This window comes from Salmo salar, chromosome ssa01 (genome assembly GCF_905237065.1).
Source record: "Salmo salar chromosome ssa01, Ssal_v3.1, whole genome shotgun sequence".
Lineage (NCBI taxonomy): Eukaryota > Metazoa > Chordata > Actinopteri > Salmoniformes > Salmonidae > Salmo > Salmo salar.
The window spans coordinates 62,702,502-62,727,031 of record NC_059442.1 but is presented as its reverse complement, the minus strand read 5'-3'; the positions used below and the strand labels follow the sequence as shown (position 1 = coordinate 62,727,031).

Genomic DNA, 24,530 nt, shown 5'->3' with positions numbered 1-24,530 from the left:
TCCTGACCTTAGTAAGATGTCATTTTCTATAGTAGAGTAGGTCAGGGCGTGACAGGGGGTGTTTTGGGGTTTCTATGTATTCTATTTCTATGTTTTAGTTCTAGTTTTTCTATTTCTATGTTGGGGTTGTTTTGGTTGATCTCCAATTGGAGTCAGCTGATCCTCGTTGCCTCTGATTGGAGATCATATTTAAGTAGGGGTTTTTCTTCCTGGGTTTTTGTGGGTTGTTTTCTGTTTAGTGTATGTTCACCTGACGGTACTGTTGTTGGTCGTTTTGTTGTTTTTGTTACGTGTTTCATTAAAAGTAAATATGAGCACTTCACACGCCGCACCTTGGTCTCCTTTAGACGACCCGCGTTACAAGAGCACTGATGGCAAGACACTACAGACAAACCCAACCAGCTACATTTCTCATTGTTCGACATATACTAATGACAAATTATATTGTCACCCTTAGATGGATAGAACATGTCTGTTCAAGCCATTCTATGAGCCTGACCTACTATGACCCTGACTGCCCCACGGCAGTTTACAAGACCACAGAAGGCGAGTGTATAGACAGCAGCACATATATGAGTCCAAAGAGTGCCATGGATATCCAGAGTTATGGCAATTTCGGTTAACAGTAGAGATTTTAAAACGTAAATACTCTGAAGTAACACACACAGGTTGGTGTAAATTGAAGTGTGTGGTGAGAAGAACAATGTGTGTGATATGATGTGTGATCTTTCACACACGCAAACACACACACACACAAACACACACATGCAAACACACATACACAAACATACACACGCAAACACACACAGGCAAACACACACACGCAAACACACACACACAAACACACACACGCAAACACACACACACAAACACACACACGCAAACACACACAAACACACACACACAAACACACACACACAAACACACCTACACAAACATACACATGCAAAAGGCAGTTATACAATTTCAAAAACATTACAATACATTTCACAACAGATTTCACAACACATTAAGTGTGTGCCCCGTCCACTACTCTACTACCGCATATCTACAACGCAAAATCCATGTGTACATGTGTGTATAGTGCGTATGTTATCGTGTGTGTGTATGCATGTGTCTGCAACTGTGTGTGTGTATCTTCAGTCCCCGCTGTTCCATAAGGTGTATTTTTATCAGTTTTTTTTTAAATCAAATTTTACTGCTTGCATGAGTTACTAGATGTGGAATAGAGTTCCATGTTGTCATGGCTCTATGTACTACTGTGCGTCTCACATAGTCTGTTTTGGACTTAGGGACTGTGAGGAGACCTCTGGCCACATGTCTTGTTGGGTATGCATGGGTGTCCAAGCTGTGTGCTAGTAGTGTAAACAGACAGCTTGGTGCATTCGACATGTCAATACCTCTCCCAAATACAAGTAGTGATGAAGTCAATCTCTCCTCTACTTTGAGCCACGAGAGATTGACATGCATATAAAATATGCATAAAAAACATGCATAAAAAAATAGTATTAATGTTAGCTCTCCATCTACAGTAACAGTCAAAAGTTTGGACACACCTGCTCATTCAAGGGTTTTTCTTTATTTTTTACTATGTTCCACATTGTAGAATGATAGTGAAGACATCAACACTATGAAATAACACATATGGAATCATGTAGTAACCAAAAAAGTGTTAAACAAATCAAAATATATTTTATATTTGAGATTCTTCAAAGTAACCACCCTTTGCCTTGATGACAGCTTTGCACACTATTGGCATTCTCTCAACCAGCTTCATGAGGTAGTCACCTGGAATGCATTTCAATTAACAGGTATGCCTTGTTAAAAGTTAATTTGTGGAATTGCGCCCCTGTCGTCCACTATCATCCTCAGTAATTTTCCATCCAAGTTGTCAGACCCAGGTAGTTTGTCATTGTTGATAGACAACAGTAGTTTTTTCATCTCTTCCACACTCACTTTACAGAATTCAAAATTAAAATAATTTGGTCAGTTATGCATGGATATGTGGGTTCAGAATTTGTTGTTGGCATGTCATACCTAAGTTTGCTAACCTTGCTAATGAAAAAATCATTAAAGTAGTTGGCAATATAAGTGGATTTTGTGATGAATGAGCGATCTGATTCAATGAATGATGGAGCAGAGTTTGCGTTTTGCCCAAAATGTCATTTAAGGTGCTCCAAAGCTTTTCAAAATTAAATATTTATTTGTCCCATGCGCCGAATACAACAGGTGTAGTAGACCTTATCCTGAATTGCTTACTTACAAGCCTCTAACCAACAATGCAGAGTAATAAAATATTTGCTAAATGAATTAAAGTAAACAAATAAAAATAACACAATAAAATAACAATAACGAGGCTATATAATCAAATCAAATCACATTTTATTAGTCACATGCTCCGAATACAACAGGTGTAGACCTTCCAGTGAAATGCTTACTTACAAAGTGACTATGCATAGATGACAACAGAGAGTGGCAGTGGTGTGGGGAGGGGGGGGCAATGCAAAATAGTCCGGGTAGCCATTTGATTAACTGTTCAGCAGTCTTATGGCTTGGGGGAAGCTGTGAAGAATCCTCTTGGACCTAGACTTGGAGCTCCAGTACCACTTGCCGTGCGGTAGCAGAGGGCATAGTCTATGACTTGGGTGGCTGGAGTCTGACAATTTTTAGGGCCTTCCTCTGACATCGCCTGGTATAGAGGTCCTGGATGGCAAGAAGCTTGGCCCCAGTGATGTACTGGACCGTTTGCACTACCCTCTGTAGCACCTTGCGGTCGGATGCTGAGCAGTTGCCATACCAAGCGGTGATGCAATCACTCTGGATGCTCTCGATGGTGCAGCTGTAGAACTTTTTGAGGATCTGAGGACACACGCTAAATCTTTTCAGTCTCCTGTGGAGGAATAGGTGTTGTTGTGCCTTCTTCACAACTGTCTTGGTGTGTTTGTACCATGATAGTTTGTTGGTGATGTGGGCACCAAGGAACTTGAAACTCTCAACCCGCTCCACTACATTCCAGGTGGGAAATTCAGTGTGGAGTGCAAGAGAGAATGCGTCATCTGTGGATCTATTGGGGCGGTATGCAAATGAGAGTTTGTCACAGGTTTCTGGGATGATGGTGTTGATGTGAGCCATGACCAGCCTTTCAAAGCACTTCATGGCTACAGATGTGAGTGCTACGGGTTGGTAGTCATATAGGTTACCTTGGCGTTCTTGGGCACATGGACTATGGTGTTCTGCTTGAAACATGCCTCGGTCATGGAAAGGTTGAAAAAGTCAGTGAAGACACTTGCCAGTTTTTACTATCATTCTAAATATAATTTATCCACAGGGATTTAACAGTTTTTCCAGTAATTTTCTTAATGGGTGCATACTAATTAGTAACTGGAATAAGCAATTTCATAAGTGTGTCAAGTGCAGCGTCTGGTTGCTCCTCATTACACACCACAGAGCAGCAAATATTCTTTACATCTTCAACATTGGAATTACTACAAAACTTATTGTATGACCTCTTACACACTGTTTTAGGCTCAAGATTTAGAACTTTGGTTTTCCTAGATATGGCTACTATATTATGATGACAATATCTGATGGATTTAGATACTGCTTTAGAGAAGATTTCTGTAGCATTACTAAAGATGTGATCAACACATGTGGATTATTTAACTCCTGTGCTGTTTGTAAATACCCTGGTAGGTTGACTGATAACCTAAACCAGTTTGCAGGCACTGGTGACAGTTTGAAGCTTTTTCTTGAGTGGGCAGCTTGATGAAAGCCAATCAATATTTAGGTCACCCAGAAAGATGTACCTCTGTTGATATCCCATACAGTTGAAGTTGGAAGTTTACATACACTTAGGTTGGAGTCATTAAAACTTGTTTTTCAACCACTTCACAAATTTCTTGTTAACAAACAATAGTTTTGGCAAGTCGGTTAGGACTATTTCACTTATAACTCACTGTATCCGATTATTTCACTTATAATTCACTGTATCACAATTCCAGTGGGTCAGAAGTTTACATACACTAAGTTGACTGTGCCTTAAACAGCTTGGAAAATTCCAGAAAATGATGTCATGGCTTTAGAAGCTTCTGATAGGCTAATTGACATCATTTGAGTCAATTGGAGGTGTACCTGTGGATGTATTTCAAGGCCTACCTTCAAACCCAGTGCCTCTTTGCTAGACATCCTGGGAAAATCAAAAGAAATCAGCCAAGACCTCAGAAAAAAATTGTAGACCTCCACAAGTCTGGTTCATCCTTGGGAGCAATTTCCAAACGCCTGAAGATACCACATTCATCTGTACAAACAATAGTACGCAAGTATAAACATCATGGGACCACGCAGCCGTCATACCACTCAGGAAGGAGACGCATTCTGTCTCCTAGACAGGAACGTACTTTGGTGCGAAAGGTGCAAATCAATCCCAGAACAACAGCAAAGGACCTTGTGAAGATGCTGGAGGAAACAGGTACAAAACTATCTATAACCACAGTGAAACGAGTCCTATATCGACATAACCTGAAAGGCTGCTCAGCAAGGAAGAAGCCACTGCTCCAAAACCGACATAAAAAAGCCAGACTACGGTTTGCAACTGCACATGGGGACAAAGATCGTACTTTTTGGAGAAATGTCCTCTGGTCTGATTAAACAAAAATAGAACTGTTTGGCCATAATGACCATCGTTATGTTTGGAGGAAAAAGGGGGAGGCTTGCAAGCCGAAGAACACCATCCCAACCGTGAAGCACGGGGGTGGCAGCATCATGTTGTGGGGGTGCTATGCTGCAGGAGGGACTGGTGCACTTCACAAAATAGATGGGGGAAGAACATTTTGTGGATATATTGAAGCAACATCTCAAGACATCAGTCAGGAAGTTAAAGCTTGGTCGCAAATGGGTCTTTCAAATGGACAATGACCCCAAGTATACTTCCAAAGTTGTGGCAAAATGGCTTAAGGAAAACAAAGTCAAGGTATTGGAGTGGCCATTCCAAAGCCCTGATCTCAATCCAATAGAAAATGTGTGGGTAGAACTGAAAAAGCGTGTGCGAGCAAGGAGGCCTACAAACCTGACTCAGTTACACCAGCTCTGTCAGGAGGAATGGACCAAAATTCACCAATCTTATTGTGGGAAGCTTGTGGAATGCTACCCGAAACTTTTGACCCAAATTAAACAATTTTAAAAGCAAAGCTACCAAATACTAATTGAGTGTATGTAAACTTCTGGCGCACTGGGAATGTGATGAAAGAAATATAAGCTGAATTAAAACATTCTCTCTACTATTATTCTGACATTTCACATTCTTAAAATAAAGTGGTGATCCTAACTGACCTAAAACAGGGAATTAGTATTACTAGGATTAAATGTCAGGAATTGTGAAAAACTGAGTTTAAATGTATTTGGCTAAGGTGTATGTAAACGTCCGACTTAAACTGTACGTTATCAAGCACGTTATCACACCTTTTTAACAAGTAATCTTTCATTATGTTGGCCAATAAAAAGTTTAATCTCTAACACATTGTTTTATGATATTAATAATATTATTCATTCATTTGACGGAGGTGCATATGATGCATTGCATCAGATTTAGCATTCACTTGTTCTCATCTACAGGTACATGTATTAAATCAGAGACATTTAGAAAGTGTATACTGCCTGTGTGCGAGACTTTTGCCTTGGCTTCTTGATGTTTTTCTCCTTTTTTTGTTTCAGTTTCCTCTCAAATTTGGACTGGAAACTTCTGCAGGTGTTGTGTCTGCACCTTATAAGAAGTGTGCTACTTCCTGTATGTACCACCAGTGGGCTCCAGGGATTTGTCTCTGTCAGAGTTGGTGTGATCATCATCCTTTTCTCACATTCACACCTTTTTAACAAGTAATCTTTCATTATGTTGGCCAATAAAAAGTTTAATCTCTAACACATTGTTTTATGATATTAATAATATTATTTATTCATTTGAAGGGGGTGCATATGATGCATTGCATCAGATTTAGCATTCACTTGTTCTCATCTACAGGTACATGTATTAAATCAGAGACATTTAGAAAGTGTATACTGTACATAGGTAAACATTGTGACCTTGAAGATAAGATAACATGTGGCGAATAAGAAGGAAAATATAAATAAGAAAATCTTTATTGTTGGACATAGACAAGAAACTCACCACTACTGTGTAAAATCGATTAAATATTATAGGCCCAGTGCAGTCAAAAATGTAATTTCAATTAAATTGGCTTAAAAATCTACAGTGTATTCATCCCCATTGCCGTTTTTCCGATTTTGTTGCATTACAACCTGTCATTTAAATAGATTTTTATTGGGATTTCATTTAATGGACATACACAATATAGTCTAAATTGGTGAAGTGAAATGAAAAAAATTACTTGTTTAAAAAAAGAAGAAGAAAAAAAAAAGTTGTGCGTGCATATGTATTCACCTCTTTGCTATGAAGACCCTAAATAAGACCCGGTGCAACCAATTACCTTCAAAAGTCACATAATTTGTTAAATAAAGTCCACCTGTGTGCAATTTTACTGTCACATGATCTGTCACATGATTCCCCCATCAACACCACCCACCAAGCAGCACCATGAAGACCAAGGAGCACTCCAAACAGATCATGGACAAAGTTGTGGAGAAGTACAGATCAGGGTTAGGTTATAAAAATATATCCGAAACTTTTAACATCCCACGGAGCACCATTAAATCCATTATTAAAAAATGGAAAGAATATGGCACCACAACAAACCTGCCAAGAAAGGGCAGCCTACCAAAACTCACGGACCAGGCACGGAGGGCATTAACCAGAGAGGCTACAAAGAGACCAAAGATAATCCTGAAGGAGCAGCAAAGCTCCACTGATTGGAGTATCTGTCTATAGGACCACTTTAAGCTGTACACTCCACAGAGCTAGGCTTTACGGAAGAGTGGCCAGAAAACGCGCAAACCCAACACCTTTCATTACCCCGAGAACACCATCCCCACAGTGAAGCATGGTGGTGGCAGCATCATGCTGTGGGGATGTTTTTCATCGGCAGGGACTGGGAAAATGGTCAGAATTTGAGGAATGATGGATGGCACTAAGTACAGGGAAATTCTTGAGGAAACCTTTTTCAGTCTTCCAGAGAGGACAATGACCCTAGGCATACTGCTAAAGCAACACTCAAGTGGTTTAAGGGGAAACATTTAAATGTCTTGGAATGGCCTAGTCAAAGCCCAGACCTCAATCCAATTGAGAATCTGTGGTATGACTTAAAGATTGCTGTACACCAGTGGAACCCATCCAACTTGAAGTAGCTGGAGCAGTTTTGCCTTGAAGAATGGGCATCTTCAAAGTGGTAGGCAGGTTGTGTAAATCAAATGATACAAACCCTCCAAAACTCTATTTTAATTCCAGGTTGTAAGGCAACAAAATAGGAAAAATGCCAAAAATGCCAAGGGGGTGAATACACTGGCAAGACTTGAAAATTAATTTCTTGCAATTTTCAACAACCAACATGTAATAACTCAAGTGTGTAAATACATATGTAAATGAGATATATTTAAGTATCTAACATTTCTAAAAACATGTTTTCACTTTGTCATTATGTGGGGCATTGTCTGTAGATGGGTAAGAGAAAAAAATCTATTTAATCCCTTTTCATTTCCAGCTGTAACACAACGAAATGTGGAATAAGTCAAGGGGTATGAATACTTTCTGAAGGCACTGTACAGTTTACCGCATCTGGTGCTAATAGTGGAATAATTGTGTTTCAAAGTACTACTTACCCGCCAGTGTTGATTGGCTGTGATATTCCACTATTGATTTCTCCCGCCGGAGCAGCAGTGTTGCCAACTTAGCAACTTTGTCGCTATATTTAGCGTGTATTCAGACCCCTCTAGCGACACTTTTACAAAAAAGCGACTAGCGACAAATCTAGCGACTTTTTCTGGTGTTATTGGAGACTTTTGGAGACGTGAAAGCATGTATCGCTCTTACTATTCTCAATGAGCAGCGGGTGCTGCCGTGGGCCCCACACCGTCCCAAAGCACTCATAGGTGGCCCAGCCCACTCGCAGCAGTTGCTGCAGTCAGAGCAGGAGATGTTCACCCCTCCACGTCCAGACTGCAAATGAATCCGCCGCTGGCTGATCCCGCCCTGGCTTACATTCAGGGCGGGATGTGAATGTAAAAAACTAAACTAAAATTTTTTTTTTTTTAATTAAAAAAAAATAAAAAAATAAGTAACTCCGCCAGTGTCTCTTTTGGGTCACTTTTGCCAGTCCCAAGTCCGGATAAAGGAGGAGGGTTGGAATTGTGACATAAAAAAAAACAAGAATAGACAGAAGAAAGTTCATTTGTAGTTCTAAACATATTTAGGGTGTTTTTTACTCACTATTTGTCTCTCCCACAACCTTATTTCTCTCTCCTACAGCATCCATCACAATTACGTGCAGATGGCCAATTATGCAAATTAGGTGATGACGTCAGTTAGCGACTTCTAGCGACTTTTAGGACAGCCAATAGCTACTGTCCTAACTGAGGAGTTGGCAACACTGCGGATCGGCATTCTTTGTCAGAATGGGAAAGCTGTTCTGACTGTGGCAGTATTATCTAGTGGAAATCGTAGTTGCTTCCCTGTGGCTCAGTTGGTAGAGCATGGTGTGTGCAGGGTTGTGGGTTCGATTCCCACGGGGGGCCAGTACAAAAAAAATAAAAATGCATGAAATGAAATGTATGCATCCACTACTGTAAGTCGCTCTGGATAAGAGCGTCTGCTAAATGACTAAAATGTAAAATGAAATCGCTCTGTCATTTCCTGGTTGCTAAAATTCTATACTATTTGCTCACTTACAGTTTATGTGAGAAAACAAGCACTGAATAGTGTAGGGAATCATTGTACCATCTTAATCTCTGTGAAACTAAAAATATAGTTTTTACAGCTGTAACCTGAAATTGTGCGAACAGTGTAGAATTGTAGCAACCAGAAAATGGGTGTGATTTTAACTAGATAACACAGCCACGAAGTCGGAACAGCTTTCCTATTTTGACAACAGATGCTGCTCCGGCATTTGAAATCAATTGGCGAATATCACAGTCAATCACAACACTGGCAGGCAAGCAATACTGTGAAACACATCATTCCACTATTACTGCAGATACATTATATTATGGACATTTTCTGAAATTACAATGCAAACATGAAATAAAAACATCCTATATGTAGCACCTTTAAGGTTAGGTTTAAAATCAGATTTTATGACTTTGTGGCTGTGCAGCAGAGCTGCCTCCAGAACAAGATTCATGATGAAAAACACTAAACTGCGTTTCTTACCCGAAACTGGACTTGTTTAGGTTTCAGGGTTGCAGTCTGAGGTCAAAACTAGCTGTTACTCTGAGAGAACTTCTGATTTCTAAGGCACAGAAAGAGACGTGAAAAGAAGATAGGCCTACGACTGTAAGCACAAAGACAGTGCGTGTGTATGAAACATTTATTTGACCAAGGAGTTGACCATTAATTAAATAATTAATTATATATGGTTAAGGGGATTCACAGGAGGTTTCATGAGATGGAATAACACACACGCACGCACACAAACCAAACACACGCGCTGTACTTGTTTGACCTTTGGCAACCCTTCTGGCCAGACTGTTGTTTTGATCCAAACACTTAGCACAACTCTCACATAATCCTGCCTCTCCAGCTGTCCAAATACATGTTTTTCTGTATCTGTTTGTGACTGTGTTAATGAGTATAACAGCACTATGTGTGTGTGTGTGTGTGTGTGTGTGTGTGTGTGTGTGTGTGTTGGTGTGTGTACAGTGCCTTCAGAAAGTATTCATACCGCTTAACTTATTCCACATTTTGTACAGTCTGAATAAAAAATGGATCAAATGCATTTCTCTTCCATCGACATACAATACCCCATAATGACAAAGTGAAAACATGTTTTTTCGAAATGTTAGCAAATTGATAGAAAATGAAATACAGATATCTCATTTACAGTGCATTCGGAAAGTATTCAAACCCGGTGTTTCCTCCAACACGTTGGTGTGGCTGGCTTCCGGGTTAAGAAAGCAGGTGTTAAGAAACGCGGTTTGGGGGGGTCATGTTTTGGAGGACGCATGATATAACCTTCGCCTCTCCCAAGCCCTATGCGGAGTTGCAGTGATGAGACAAGATCGCAATTGGACATCACGAAATTGGGGAGAAAAAGGGGGTAAAATAAAACAAATAAAAATAAAACAAATAAAAAACAGAAATACCTTATGTACATAAGTATTCAGACCCTTTGCTATGAGACTCGAAATTAAGCTCAGGTGCATCCTGTTTCCATTGATCATCTTTGAGATGCTTGATTGGAGTCCACCTGTGGTAAATTCAATTAATTGGACATGATTTGGAAAGGCTCACACCTGTCTATATAAGGTCCCACAATTGACAGCATGTCAGAGCAAAAACCAAGCCATGAGGTCAAAGGATTTGTCCGTAGAGCTACAGGACAGGATTGTGATGAGGCACAGATCTGGGGAAGGGTATCAAAAAATGTCTGCAGAATTGAAGGTCCCCAAGAACACAGTGGCCTCCATCATTCTTAAATGGAAGAAGTTTGGAACCACCATGACTTTTCCTAGAGCTGGCTGGCCAAACTGAGCAATTGGGGAGAAGGCCCTGGTTAGGGAGGTGACCAAGAACCCAATGGTCACTCTGAACGAGCTCCAGAGCTCCTCTATGGACATGGGAGAACCTTCCAGAAGGACAACCATCTCTGCAGCACTCCACCAATAAGACCTTTATGGTAGAGTGGCCAGACGGAAGCCACTCCGCAGTAAAAGGCACATAACAGCCTGCTTGGAGTTTGCCAAAAGTTACCTAAAGGACTCTCAGACCATGAGAAACAAGATTCTCTGATCAGATGGAACCAAGTTTGAACTCTTGGCCTGAATGCCAAGCGTCACGTCTGGAGAAAACCTGGCACCATCCCTACGGTGAAGCATTGTGGTGGCAGCATCATGCTGTGTGGATGTTTTTCAGCGGCAGGGACTGGGAGATGAGTCAGGATCGAGGGAAAGATGAACGGAGCAAAGTAGAGAGATCCTTGATAAAAACCTGCTCCAGAGCGCTCAGGACCTCAGACTGGGGCGAAGGTTCACCTTCCAACAGGACAACAACCCTCAGCACACAGCCAAGACAACACAACACAGGAGTGGTTACGGGACAAGTCTCTGAATATCCTTGAGTGTCCCAGCCAGAGCCCGGACTTGAACCCGATTGAACTTCTCTGGCGAGACCTGAAAATATCTCTGCAGCGACGCTACCCATCCAACCTGACAGAGCTTGAGAGGATCTGCAGAGAAGAATGGGAGAAACTCCCCAAATACACGTGTGCCAAGGTTGTAGTGTCATACCTGAGAAGGTGCTTCAACATAGTACTGAGTACTTATGAATACTTAATACTTATGAAAACGTATCTAAATGTGATAAAAAAATGTAAAAAAAATATCTACAATCCCGTTTTTGCTTTGTCATTACGGGGTACAGTATTGTGTTTAGATTGATCAGATAAAAAACTATTTAATCAATTTTATAATAAGGCTGTAACGTAACAAAATGTGGAAAAAAAATCAAGGGGTCTGAATATTTTCAGAATGCACTATACATAAGTATTCACACCCCTAACTCAATACTAGAAGGACCTTTGGCAGTGAATACAGCTGTGAGTCTTTCTGGGTAAGTCTTTAAAAACCTCTTAAGGATCCGCCTCTTTTTTCAATTTTCGCCTAAAATGACATACCCAAATCTCACTGCCTGTAGCTCAGGCCCTGAAGCAAGGATATGCACATTCTTGGTACCATTTGAAAGGAAGAACTTTGATGTTTGTAGATATTTGAAAGGAATGTAGGAGAATATAACACAATAGATCTGGTAAAAGATAATACAAAGAAAAACCTACCGTTCTTTAAAAAAAAATTGTACCATCATCTTTGAAATGCAAGAGAAAGGCCATAATGTATTATTCCAGCCCAGGTGCAATTTAGATTTTGGCCACTAGATGGCACCAGTGTATGTGCAAAGTTTTAGACTGATCCAATGAACCATTGTATTTCTGTTCAAAATGTTGTATCAATACTGTCCAAATGTGCCTAATTTGTTTATTAATAACTTTTCATGTTCAAAATTGTGCACTCTCCTCAAACAATAGCATGGTATTATTTCACTGTAATTGATACTGTAAATTGGACAGTGCATTTCGATTAACAAAAATGTAAACCTTCAGCCAATATCAGATATGTCTATGTCCTGGGAAATGTTATTGTTACTGACAGCCTCATGCTAATCACATTAGCCTACGTTAGCTCAACCGTCCTGTGGACGGGACATTGATCCCAAAGAAGTTTAAGTGCTTTCCACACCTTGATTGTGCAACATTTGCCCATAATTCTTTAAAAACATTCTCTAACCTCTGTCAAATTGCTAGACAACCATTTTCAGGTCTTGACATAGATGTTCAAGTAACTAGACCACCCAGGAACATTCACTGTCTTCTTGGTAAGCAACTCCAGCGCAGATCTGACCTTGTTTTAGGTTATTGTCCTACTGAAAGGTGAATTCATCACCCAGTGTCTGGTGGAAAGCAGACTGAACCAGATTTTCCTCTTGGATTTGCCTGTGCCTCCATTCCATTTCTACTTTATTCTGAAAAACTTGCCAGTACTTAATGATTACAAGCATACCCATAACAGAATGCAGCCACCACTATGCTTGAAAATATGGAGAATGGTGACCAATTATGTGTTTTATTGGATTTGCTCTAAACATAACACTTTGTATTCAGAACAAAAAGTGAATTGCTTTGTCACATTTTTTGCAGTGTTGCAAACAGGATGCATGTTTTGTAATATTTTTATTCTGTATAGGCTTCCTTTTCACTCATCTAGGTTAGTTTTGTGGAGTAACTACAATGTTGTTGATCCATCCTCAGTTTTCTCCTATCACAGCCATTAAACTCTGTAACAGTTTTAAAATCACCATTGGCCTTATGGTAAATCCCTGAGCGGTTTCCTTCCTCTTCGGCAAATGAGTTTGGAAGGACGCCTGTATCTTTGTAGCGACTGGATGTATTGATAGACCATCCAAAGTGTAATGAATAATTTCACCATGCACAAAGCGATATTCAATGTCTGCTTTAAAAAAAAAATGTTTTACCCATCTACAAATAGGTGTCCTTTGCGAGGGACTGGTAAACCTCCCTGGTCTTTGTGATTGAATCTGTGTTTGAAATTCACTGCTCAACTGATGGCCTTAGAAATAATTGTATGTGTGGGGTACAGAGATAAGGTCGTCATAAAAAAAAACGAATACTTATTGACTCAAGACATTTCAGCTTCATTTCTTTTATTAATTAGTAAACATTTGAAAAAACATAATTCCACTTTGACATTATGGGCTATTGTCTGTAGGCCAGTGAAAACAAATCTAAATGTAATCCTTTTAAATTCTGGCTGTAACACAACAAAATTTGAAATATGTCAAATGGTGTGAATAGTTTCTAAAGGCACTGAATGTGTGTGTGAGGCAGGTTGGTGAGCCAGCTCTTTCATTGACCACAGAAATACCCAGGTCAGCTCTACGTTACTCTACATTTCAGTTCCTCGTGGCAGAGAGAGACAAGGAGTGATATAAAGTTTGGAATAGAGAGAAAGCATGTGAATCCCCTAAACAGTTCAAGAGAGACCAACAGCACCGCAAGAGTTTCGAGGATAGAAAACCCATGAATGTTTCTCTCATTGAGACAATCACACACATTATTCATTACACAACAGCCTTTATTAATCATATTCAATAATAGATTAAAAAACATATTTTGACTGTTATTATGTTTACTAAGCACACACACTAACACAAACACTTTCACCTGTACCCTATTTGAATAGCTGGAGCGCACCCTGCTTAAATCTCTGCAGTCTTTTCAAACCTGCAATGGTGAGTCATAAAGGAAAGAGGGGAGAAAAGCAGTGTTCAATGTGGAATCAGGCCTATAGTATTCTGAATAATATCAGAGATGAAGAGGCAAAGCGAGAGGATTTACTCTGCCCAAAATATGGTCGTGTGATAAGTGGGGATTTTTTTGTATGGAGGTCTATGAGACAGATATGAATTACGTGAGGTTTATTTAATCTGATACAAGTTTCGTAATGTTTAGGCTGTTACAAATGTACTGATATAAGTGGATTCACGTGGAATTCCTGCACGACTTAGTTCAGGTTGGAATGGTCCCACCTGATCTTGCCTCCCGCCTGCATTCCATCTTTGAGGACATGTATTTCCAATGTTAGAGCAGTCACTTGACTATCTTGTCTATATAATAGATTGTCTTTGATAATACAGTATTTAATGCAGTAGTTATATGGCACTTCCTACACAATGTGTGATCTGCAAGGCTAGCCTGCCCTCTTCTGGTGAATTGAAGGGAAAGGCAATGCATTCAACATTGCCTTTAACAATGTAAACCATGGCGACAGGACACCCTCTAACCTAAATAAAGTCAAAGCTTATACACCACAAAAGTATGTGGACACCCCTTGAAATTAGTGCATTCGGCTATTTCAGCCACACCCGTTGCTGACAGGTGTTTAAAATTGAGCACACAGCCATGCAATCTCAATAGGAAAACATTGACAGTAGAATGGCCTGTACTGAAGAGCTCAGTGGCATTCAAAGTGGTACCGTCATAGGATGCCACCTTTCCAACATGTCAGTTAGTCAAATTTTTGCCCTGCTAGAGCTGCCCCGGTCAACTGTAAGTGCTGTTATTGTGAAGTGGAAAAGTCTAGGAGCAACAATGGCTCAACTGCTAAGTGGTAGGCTACACAATCTCACTGAACGGGACCTCCGAGTGCTGAAGCGTGTAAAAATCATCTGTATTCGGTTGCAACACTCACTACCGAGTTCCAAACTGCCTCTGGAGGCAACGTCAGAATAATAACTGTTTGTCGGGAGCTTCATGAAATGGGTTTCCATGACCAAGCAGCTGCACACAAGCCTAAGCTCACCATGCGCAATGCCAAGCGTCGGGCTGGAGTGGTGTAAAACCCGCCGCCATTGGACTCTGGAGCAGTGGAAATGCGTTCTCTGGAGTGATGAATCACGCTTCACCATCTGGCAGTCTGACGGACGAATCTGGGTTTGGCGGATGCCAGAAGAACGCTACCTGCCAGAATGCATAGTGCCAACTGTAAAGTTTGGTGGAGGAGGAATAATGGTATGGGGCTGTTTTTCATGGTTCGGGCTATTCCCCTTAGCTCCAGTGAAGGGAAATGTTAACGCTACAGCATACAATGACATTCTAGACGATTCTGTGCTTCTAACTTTGTGGCAATAGTTTGGGGAAGGTTCTTCCCTGTTTTAGCATGACAATTCCCCCGTGCACAAAGTGAGGTCCATACAGAAATGGTTTGTCAAGATAGGTGTGGAAGAACTTGACTTGCCTGCACAGAGCCTTGACCTTAACCCCATATGATCGCCAAACATCAGTGCCTGACCTTACTAATGCTTGCGCCTGAATGGAAGCAAGTCCCCGCAGCAATGTTCCAACATCTAGTGGTTAGCCTTCCCAGAAGAGTGGAGGCTGTTATAGCAGCAAAGGGGGAACCAACTCCATATTAATGCCCATGATTTTGGAATGAGATGTTCGACGAGCAGGTGTCCACATACTGTTTGTGTATTTCTGCCTCTGATGTCTGTATTGAAGAGAGAGAGAGAGGGTAAGACTAGGGAAAACAGAGAGTTAAATCCAAAAGAACATTGGGGTTAAGGAGTAATAACAGTAGAACAAGGGCACTAAAGCTAACCCATCCCATGGAGGAAGGGTGGGAGACATGGAGAGGGCTGTGTGTGTCTCTGTGGGGTCATCTGAAGGTATTTATAGCTACTTCCTCTTGCGCTCCCTGTTGCCATGACGTCATTCATGTAAGTCTGTGTGTGTGTGTGTGTGTTTCCTGTAGCGTGTCTGTTTAACATTTGAGTCATTGAGCACTCTCTTATCCAGAGCAACTTTCAGGAGCAATTTGAGTTAAGTGCCTTGCTCAAGGGCATATTTTCAGATTTTTCACAGTCGGTTCAGGGATTCAAACTAGCAGCCTTTAGGTTACTGGTCCAACGCTCTGAACCACTAGGTTACCTGCCTACAATTTACAATTTAGTCATTTAGCAGACGCTCTTATACAGAGCAACTTACAGTAGTGAATGCATACATTTCATGCATTTTTTTTTTGTTGTACTGGCCCCCCGTGGGAATCGAACCCACAACCCTGGCGTTGCACACACCATGCTCTACCAACTGAGCCACAGGGAAGACATGCCTAGACACATCAGTTGTGAGATGGGTGGTCCTGTCCCACCAGCGCCGACATCAGCCGGTCACAGCCAATCAGATGGCGACCCCTCCCCGTTTCATGCTTCGGCTCGGCCGGCATTCCAAAAGCACGGCACTATATTCCGGGAGCGTTCCCGAGTCAGGCAGCGCAAACATCCCACTCCCGGCTGAAAGAGGGCACCGCTGAGAGTGTAGGATGTTTACACTGACTGAAGCCCGGAGAGGTCATAGGTCGGAAGTTAGAACTCACTCTTACCCACAGATCAAGGATAAGATTACCCTAATCATAAACTTTACAGGACTGCATACCAATACACCTTAACAGCGTACTTTCCTTGTCCCCTTTCCTTCAAGTACACTGTTTGGTAAAAGGACTTGACAAGTTTCCACCGTGTTGCTTGCCAGTGGTCAGAAAGGGAAGTAGATAAAGGTAGTATCCTAGACAAGGAAAGGAATTTCAAACTATTGAGATGCAGCCCATGATGAGGAAAACAAGATGGCAGACGACTCCCACGGAATAGCATTATCTGACATTTGAGATCCCTGGGCCCCTGTTCAGCTTTCCCTCATCCCTCCGCCTCTCTTCTCTCCTGAGGATGTAAAGTCTCCCTGCCACTGTTAATCAACTGGCCTGAACAGAGCCTGACAGTCATTTCCTATCCTCCCTCTCCCTTTCTCCCACTCTCTTATTCTGAACTCCTTTGGGCACAGTCATCAGAGATGGTGCTAACAGACACACAGCATAAGGAAAAGTAGCAGTGTGTGTGTGTGTCCAGTTTGTTCACTTTTCAGTGGTCATGAGGGAAAGGAGACACAGTAAGGAAACCATCTAACTGAACTAAGAGAATTGAGACTCATCCATATTTGTAATCACTGTGGGTTTGCTCCCCTGGGATGGCCTGTCAAACTGAGAGCTGTCCAGAGTGCTGAAACAGGGTGTGCGCCCCTAAACATATTTGGATTTAATTGATCAATTCATGTCACAGAATGCCTAGAGTCCACACTACAGGTCTAAGACGCTAAATAAAAGGGAGGCGTGACAATCAGTAGGAATGTGGCCCTTGCAGGAGTATGACTTATTGCTCTAGCTAGCGTACGCCTCTGTTTGGCTCTATGTGCGCGCTAGAGTAAACCTCTTTGTTTTTATGGCAGACACAGTTGACTCTGTAAGCCTAATAGTGATGGCTATAACAGTTGTCGCTATGTAAAAATATCTGTATAGTAGTTGCGATGATAATAGCAGTTGGCAGCTGCAAACATCCGACTGAAAGCCCTATATGAAACACCAGCTTTCAGTCAAGGATGTTTACAGTAGCCCATACTGCCAGTTGTCAGTTGTCCTGGAGAGTGTATATGCACACTGCTAAAACCACACACCAGGCATTAGTTGAACTATTCTTTAGTAACATACAGCATAGCCATATGTATAGCTCCAGTTCAGTTTGGCTAACTATCGCCATGTTAGCACCAAAGGTCCCACAACATGCTAACTACATTGTTATTGTATTGGAACAGTTGGTGTTGACATGGCGCCTTTCAAAAATCCCATATCTCCAACAAACTTGGCTCTATAGCTACAGCTCTGGAGTCCAGTATAGGGTCACTGGTCTCCAGTATGTTTTCTCTGCCTTTCCTTTGTTGTCCTGTAAGCATGTGACATTCCACGACGGCAGCCCCCCCACACAATGTACTGGCGTCATATTTCCCATGTAAACACCACACAGGGCTTCTGTTTAGCCATCACACACACTCCCACAGGCACACAAACACACACACAGATACATATAGGCTTACACACACACACAGGCTTACACACACACACACACACACACACACACACACACACACACACACACACACACACACACACACACACACACACACACACACACACACACACACACACACACACACACACAGTGAAATAAACTGATTGCCCCTTCACACAAAAAGCAGTGTGTCTGCACTGTAGAACTCTCTCCCAGTGGCCTTTCCACCCCTGATCCCTCAACCAAAACTCTGACTTCCTGCCTCCCCCTGTCTCCTCCTCCTCCTCCCACCATGCAATCAAAGTGGCCATTTCTGTGTTTACCATACACACTCTCCCACACCCGCCCTAACTCTGCTGTGTGACACTGGTGAGTCTCTAAATGTAGGGGATAAATGTCTATGCTGTGTGTAGTGTTCTTCAAAAGTTTTCCACAAGTGTGTGTGTGTGTGTGTGTGCCTACATGTGCTTGTGCATGTAATCACATGTGTATGCTGTGAAAAGATAAGGTGAGGAATGCATCACTACATTCTATAGCCCTCCCACCTTATTCCAAGTGCTCTACCACCTAATCCTGTTTTACCACAGGAACCAACTCTACCTTTAATTCACATTGAGTGGACAGTTTAAGTGTGTTACTGTTGGGCTAACGTCCTTGGAATGTCTGTTTTCCTCTTCACCTGTGATACCATCACTAGCATGGTCGGGTGTGTGTTTGTCTGTATAATGTACACAGTACATGTACGTAAATGTATGCGTGGCTGTCTATGTGTATGTCATAGTCGTATGTATGTGTGTCTGGAAACTATGTACAGTACATGTGTCACAGTGTATCTGTGAGTGTGGGTATCTGTGAGTGTGTGTATCTGAGTGTGTGTATCTGTGTGTGTGTACCACGGCACTGCTCAGGCTGACACTCCATGCCTCCCTCCCAGTGCTCAGGTCACTGAGGGAACAAAGCAAACTTTATCAGAATACTGCAATCCCACATTCCCCGGATTCTTAGCACTTGGCAACCGGCGAGCACACAGAGCGGAGGAGGGAGATGGGGGAGGGAGGGAGGGAGAGAGAGAGGGGGGGAAGGGTGGGAAGCACTGCCTTTCAGTTCTATTTCCATACAGTAGCATTCCTCACTCTTCAAGACGGACCATTCCCGCTGTACTCATAGGTCCAAAACCTCTCCTGCTAAAAGTATCACGTCTGTAATGTGTTATGCATGTGTTGTAATTCCATGTGTCCCTTATGAGGTGCCTTCGGGGTCCTAAATCAAATACAATGTGTAAATGTGTCGGTCACGAACTGAGGGCAGTGTGACCTGTAAATGTTAACATGGTATACTGTATTGAGGGCAGTGTGACCTGTAAATGTTAACATGGTATACCGTATCAAAGGTCCCACCCTTTTATAGTGCATTCTCTGTCTCCGTGGAAGGTGTCAAAGTCAAAGCAAGGTTATGACTCCACCCACAGAAGACAGAGTAGTGTGATATAGGAGGTCGTGGGATACAGTGAAGAAAGGGTTAACGTTAGCTTCTACAGTAGCAGACTGAGTGGCAGTGTGTGTCTGAGGACTTTACTGCAAACAAGCTGGTAATGAGAGGTGCTGAGTTTACAGTGCTCTATCTCTGGGCTTCTGTGAGCTCTTGGTCACTCTCAAATTAGAACACAGACACACAAACACTGGACGGAGAACCCTGAATCTTGCTCGGATCAAGGGCCTCAATCATCAAAGCATTCCACCTAAAATCACGCCTGAGCCACATTTCTCTTGCCTGCCTGTTGGCAGACACACACACACTGCAGCGTAGCAGACCTCACAAGAGGAGAAAGGGGGCCAACAAACAGACTATCACTGCCTCCAGTTGACAGGCTTCCTACAACAGCACAGTCTACAGATCTCAGTGACTACAGTGAAACCCACTAAGGTCAGGTTTGTATCGGTCCCATCACCATAGGATTGGATGATGCGTCACTGATCCTAGATCTGTGTCTGAGACAACTTGATCGTCTTCTGTTTAAGTGTTTAAGGGAGAAAATAACCTTTTAAAAAATCCATGTTCCTTATTTTCATTGTGGAATGAATCCTCCACTATGCAGAGTGGGTTTCTCTACTGTAGCCTCACATTCTTTTAATTGTACCTTTATTTACAATGACGGCCTACCCTAACCCAGACGACGCTGGGCCAATTGTGCACCGCGCTATGGGACTCCGAATCACGGCCGGTTGTGATACAGCCTGGAATCGAACCAGGGTCTGTAGTGACGCCTCTAGCACTGAGACGCAGTGCCTTAGATCGCTGCGCCATTCGGGAGCATGAAGACCTAGACATAATAATTATAAACACCATGCTCTTCGCCTATGCAGACTTGTGACATCCATACTCCTTGGCTATGCAGGCTTATAACCTCCAAACCACCTAGCATTGCAGATTATTGTTCCAGCCAGCGGCCACCATCTTTTGCTTTAACATAAACAACTCTCAACCATGCTCATAGCCGCTCTGCTGTAACCTCAACACTGCTCCTCTATGACAATTGATGACCTCATTCACACCACTAGCTTATGAAGTCATATGACCGCCACACTCCTTGCCTACGTAGGTTTGTGACCTTCCCATTCCGCAACCATGAATTCTTATGGAAGGCCCTAAAAATTGTCAAAGACTCCAGCCACCCAATTCATAAACCGTTCTCTCTGCTACCGACTATGTGACAGACCCTTTTTGCTCTTTTGACTCCTCACATACACTGCTGCTACTGTCTAATTCCTATCCTGTTGCCTAGTCACTTTATCCCTACCTATATGTACATATCTACCTCAATTACCTCATACCCCTACACATCGACTCAGTTATTCATTGTGTTATTATTTTTTCTATAATTTCTATTTTTTTCTCTCTGCATTGTTGGTAAGGGCCTGTAAGTAAGCATTTCACTGTTAGTCTACCCCTGCTGTTTACAAAGCATGTGACAAAAAAATGTGATTTGATTTATGACCTTCAATCTCCTGAAGCCTTATGAAGGCTTGTGGTTGTCACACTGCCTGGGATGTGTGTGTTTAGCTCAGTCCTTCGGTCCGGACATGTGTTTCCATACCCTATCTGATAGCACAGACCCTGCCCCCTTAACCCCCTCTCATCTTTTCTCGCTCAAGCTTTTTCCGAGAAACTCTGAGACGCCCCAGGGTGGCAGTCAGATGACCTTGGGACAGGGCTCTGCCGGGACTTTATCGAAACGCTGGTATTCCGAGCACGATCGTGAACGCTAACAGGACAGGTGAGCCATGACACTGGAACACTGATTAACACTGCTAACTCTCAAAGGTCTGCCAGGGGTTAACGTCCTGACACCCGTGATCCCAATACAAGTGGAGCAGAACAATTTCCTGCATAATACTAAGCTTGAGAGAGAACAATTTAACAGTCAGTCATGGTGGTGGGTCTAAACTTAATGGGTGAAAGAGTGTGTGTGCATGTGGATGTGTTTAACTATACTTGTGGGGTCCAGAATTCCCAACAAGAATAGTAAACTAACAAAAATGTGTCCAACTGGGGACATTTTGTTAGTCTCCACAAGGTCAAATGCTATTTCTAGGAGGTTTAGAGTTAAGGTTAGAAAAAGTGTTAGGGTTAGAATTATGTTTAGGGTTAGGAGGTAAGGTTAGGGCTAAGGTTAGGTTTTGGGGTTACGGTTAGGATATGGGAAAAAATGATTTTTAATGGGACTAAATTGTGTCCCCAAAAGGTTAGTTATTTAAGACTGTGTGTGTGTGTGAGAGAGAGAGAGTTGATGTGTATGTGCTTGTATGTGTTTGTGCTCTTGCATTCATGTTTGTGAGTGGGTGTGTCTCCACAGTGAAAGAAGAATGTCTAACTCACACTCCCGGCCCAGTATAAACTCCATACCCTGGCCTGTTCTGAGAGACAGGAAGTGCTCCTATCATCTCCATGGGAAAGAGTGGAGCCGGAGACCCCTCCTCAAACAGAAGGCGGGTTTAGATCAACACACAAAACAGGTTCTCACACACAAAGAGCTTCCCTTTACAATACCTTACAGAAAACCACTAACCCTTACAGTTTAACTATCACTCTTTAGAGGTGAAAATCATGTCATGCTTTTCAGATGGGTGTTATATAGACACATTTGGAGGTAGAAGTAAAATAAAGAGTACCTGAGCCATATCTATAACTTGGGGGTATAATAAACAATATATAAAAAGTCAGTTATAAGCCTAACTAGCACACTAGGCTATTTATCCCTGAATAAATTGTGCAATTTTTTGTTTTCAACAATCAATTCTTATTTATAAATGTTTCTAAGCATGATTTCCTTTGTTTCTAAAGATTCAATAATAGTCTTGTCTGCACCATGAAATAGAAGCGCTTTCTTCCCGCCATGAATGGCTGGCTATTCTCCGAGCCTTACAGCGCCATTGAACTGCTTGGGGATGCAATTGACACATCCCAGTGGAACTGCCGAGATGCGCCATGAATATTTTTTTCTCCCTGAGGAAACAGAGGAGGTGGAATAGGTGAGTGAGGTTTAGGCTCTTCCAAAAGCTATCATTGTTTTCTTTGGACATACTCTAGGCTACTTACCGCTTCACCTCATCAACGAAAATGTAAAAAGTTGACTGCGTTAGGCAAGTTATGCCGGTCCGGGACGAATAAACTCTCCGCTTTCACGGTACAGGCAGCCCGATATGTCTTGATAGATAGTAGGTTGTACCGTAGAGTTTGCAAGAATGGACAACCGCCGGTATCATGCTGCGTTAAAATCAGTCTCCGTAGTGTCTCTGACAATGCCAACCTGGACACAACATTCCCAGTCGAGGCAGTTCAGTTGTCTTCAGATAAAGTTCACAATAACACCAGAAAATTATCCAGAAAAACACACTTATCTGGCTGTAAAGTGTGGATGTACAGAACTGCAAAATGTTAAAATCTTCTGAGGGGACAGTTGCCGGGAAAAAGCGTCCTTGTCCTCCGTCTTTTTCGAGCTGTCACCCTTTCTTCCGTCCTGTCAGTCTGGAGTTTTTCTATTAAGATTCTTGGACTCGAGTCCCTCCCCTTTCTGGCAGAGCTGACCAATGGCAGACCGGACTGTGCGCATCAAAGGGGAAATAATAGCCTGTTCACTAACGTAACCTTGCGGGCGTCCTTCCGTTGCCATCCATGACCTCCAACTGTCCGTCGGTGTTCCAAGGCTCCGGAATAGCACCTCCATCCGTTATCTTTTACGCAGGCAACATTGAATTAGTGGTGAGTTGACAATTTCCCTTAAACGCACACACACACACACACACACACACACACATCCCTCTGCAATGTGTTCCTCTATAGTTTTCACCTGGCCTATGGAATCTGTGAAATGAAATGACCAATGTGCCCATTGCCCATTGCCCTACTGAAGAAATTAGAATAGTAGCCTCATAATAAACTGTCATTTTGGGTCAGATATTATAGATTAATAGGAGAACAGGAAATAAACTTTTTATGTCTCTGATGCCCTTGATCACTTTCACACATGCATGCAGATGCCCATGCCTCTCCCCCCTATTTCCAAAGCAATGTTTAGGACACAAACCAGCCTTGCCAGGAGAAACCAGCAGGGTAGTAGAGCAGGTTTGACTGTCAGAGGAGAGTTTCTGTGTTTGTACTCATAGCAGTAATGTGAGATGGGGGTTGTCTCAGAGTGAGTGGCAGTGACACCCAAAGCACCTTCAGATCCCTCTATACCACACATGTCCTGTCTCAATCAAATCGATCCCATTTTGGGGATGACATCTCAGGTGACAAATGGCATCATTTATCTCCTTTCGATCACCAATACTGATTTGAGCAGGCAGGATTGTTTTTTTTTGTAACACCAGTGCAGGGGAAGGATAGGAGACTGGAAGGGGACACCACTTCCGACTATTGAAATGAAACACAAGGGTTCAGTCAGAATTTCTAAACCCCTACATTTTACAGACTATTGAGATGAGATACAACGGAAACCAACTAAAGCAAATTGCTTTTGTGACAATCTTTATATTCTGCGCCATCTAGTGGAGTAAACCGAGCTGTACATGACCTTTGCCAGTAGGCCACAACACATGTAAGGTGAAAGGGACAACCCATATGTAACTTTGTCTGTAAATTTGCTAGTATTTATGGATGCCATGAACCATCATGGCTTTTAAGGACTCCAAATGAGACATAGCCTATGTTTGTTTCAAAAACAAGCTTTATTCCTGAATTCCCATATTTACATTTGATCAACACTTTCCAAATACTGGCTCTAAATATGAGCATTGATTTGAGGATTAGAAAACATTGCAATAATACTGATTGCTACACATTTATGGTAAGAGTCTATGGGACGGAAACATGTCAATTCAGTGCAGTCTATCAATTGTTTGTGTGTCTG

At 42.2% G+C, this 24,530-nt stretch overlaps 1 long non-coding RNA gene across 1 annotated transcript; it reads right to left on the bottom strand.

Annotated features, from left to right (window-relative positions):
• Positions 1-15,429: 15,429 nt before the first annotated feature.
• LOC106607133 (uncharacterized) lies at positions 15,430-23,292 on the bottom strand. The gene is made up of 3 exons (XR_001329162.2): positions 22,718-23,292; positions 22,487-22,624; positions 15,430-15,717 (listed from the first exon to the last, which is right to left on the bottom strand). It is a non-coding gene; the product is annotated as an uncharacterized lncRNA (long non-coding RNA).
• Between the last annotated feature and the right edge of the window lie 1,238 nt (positions 23,293-24,530).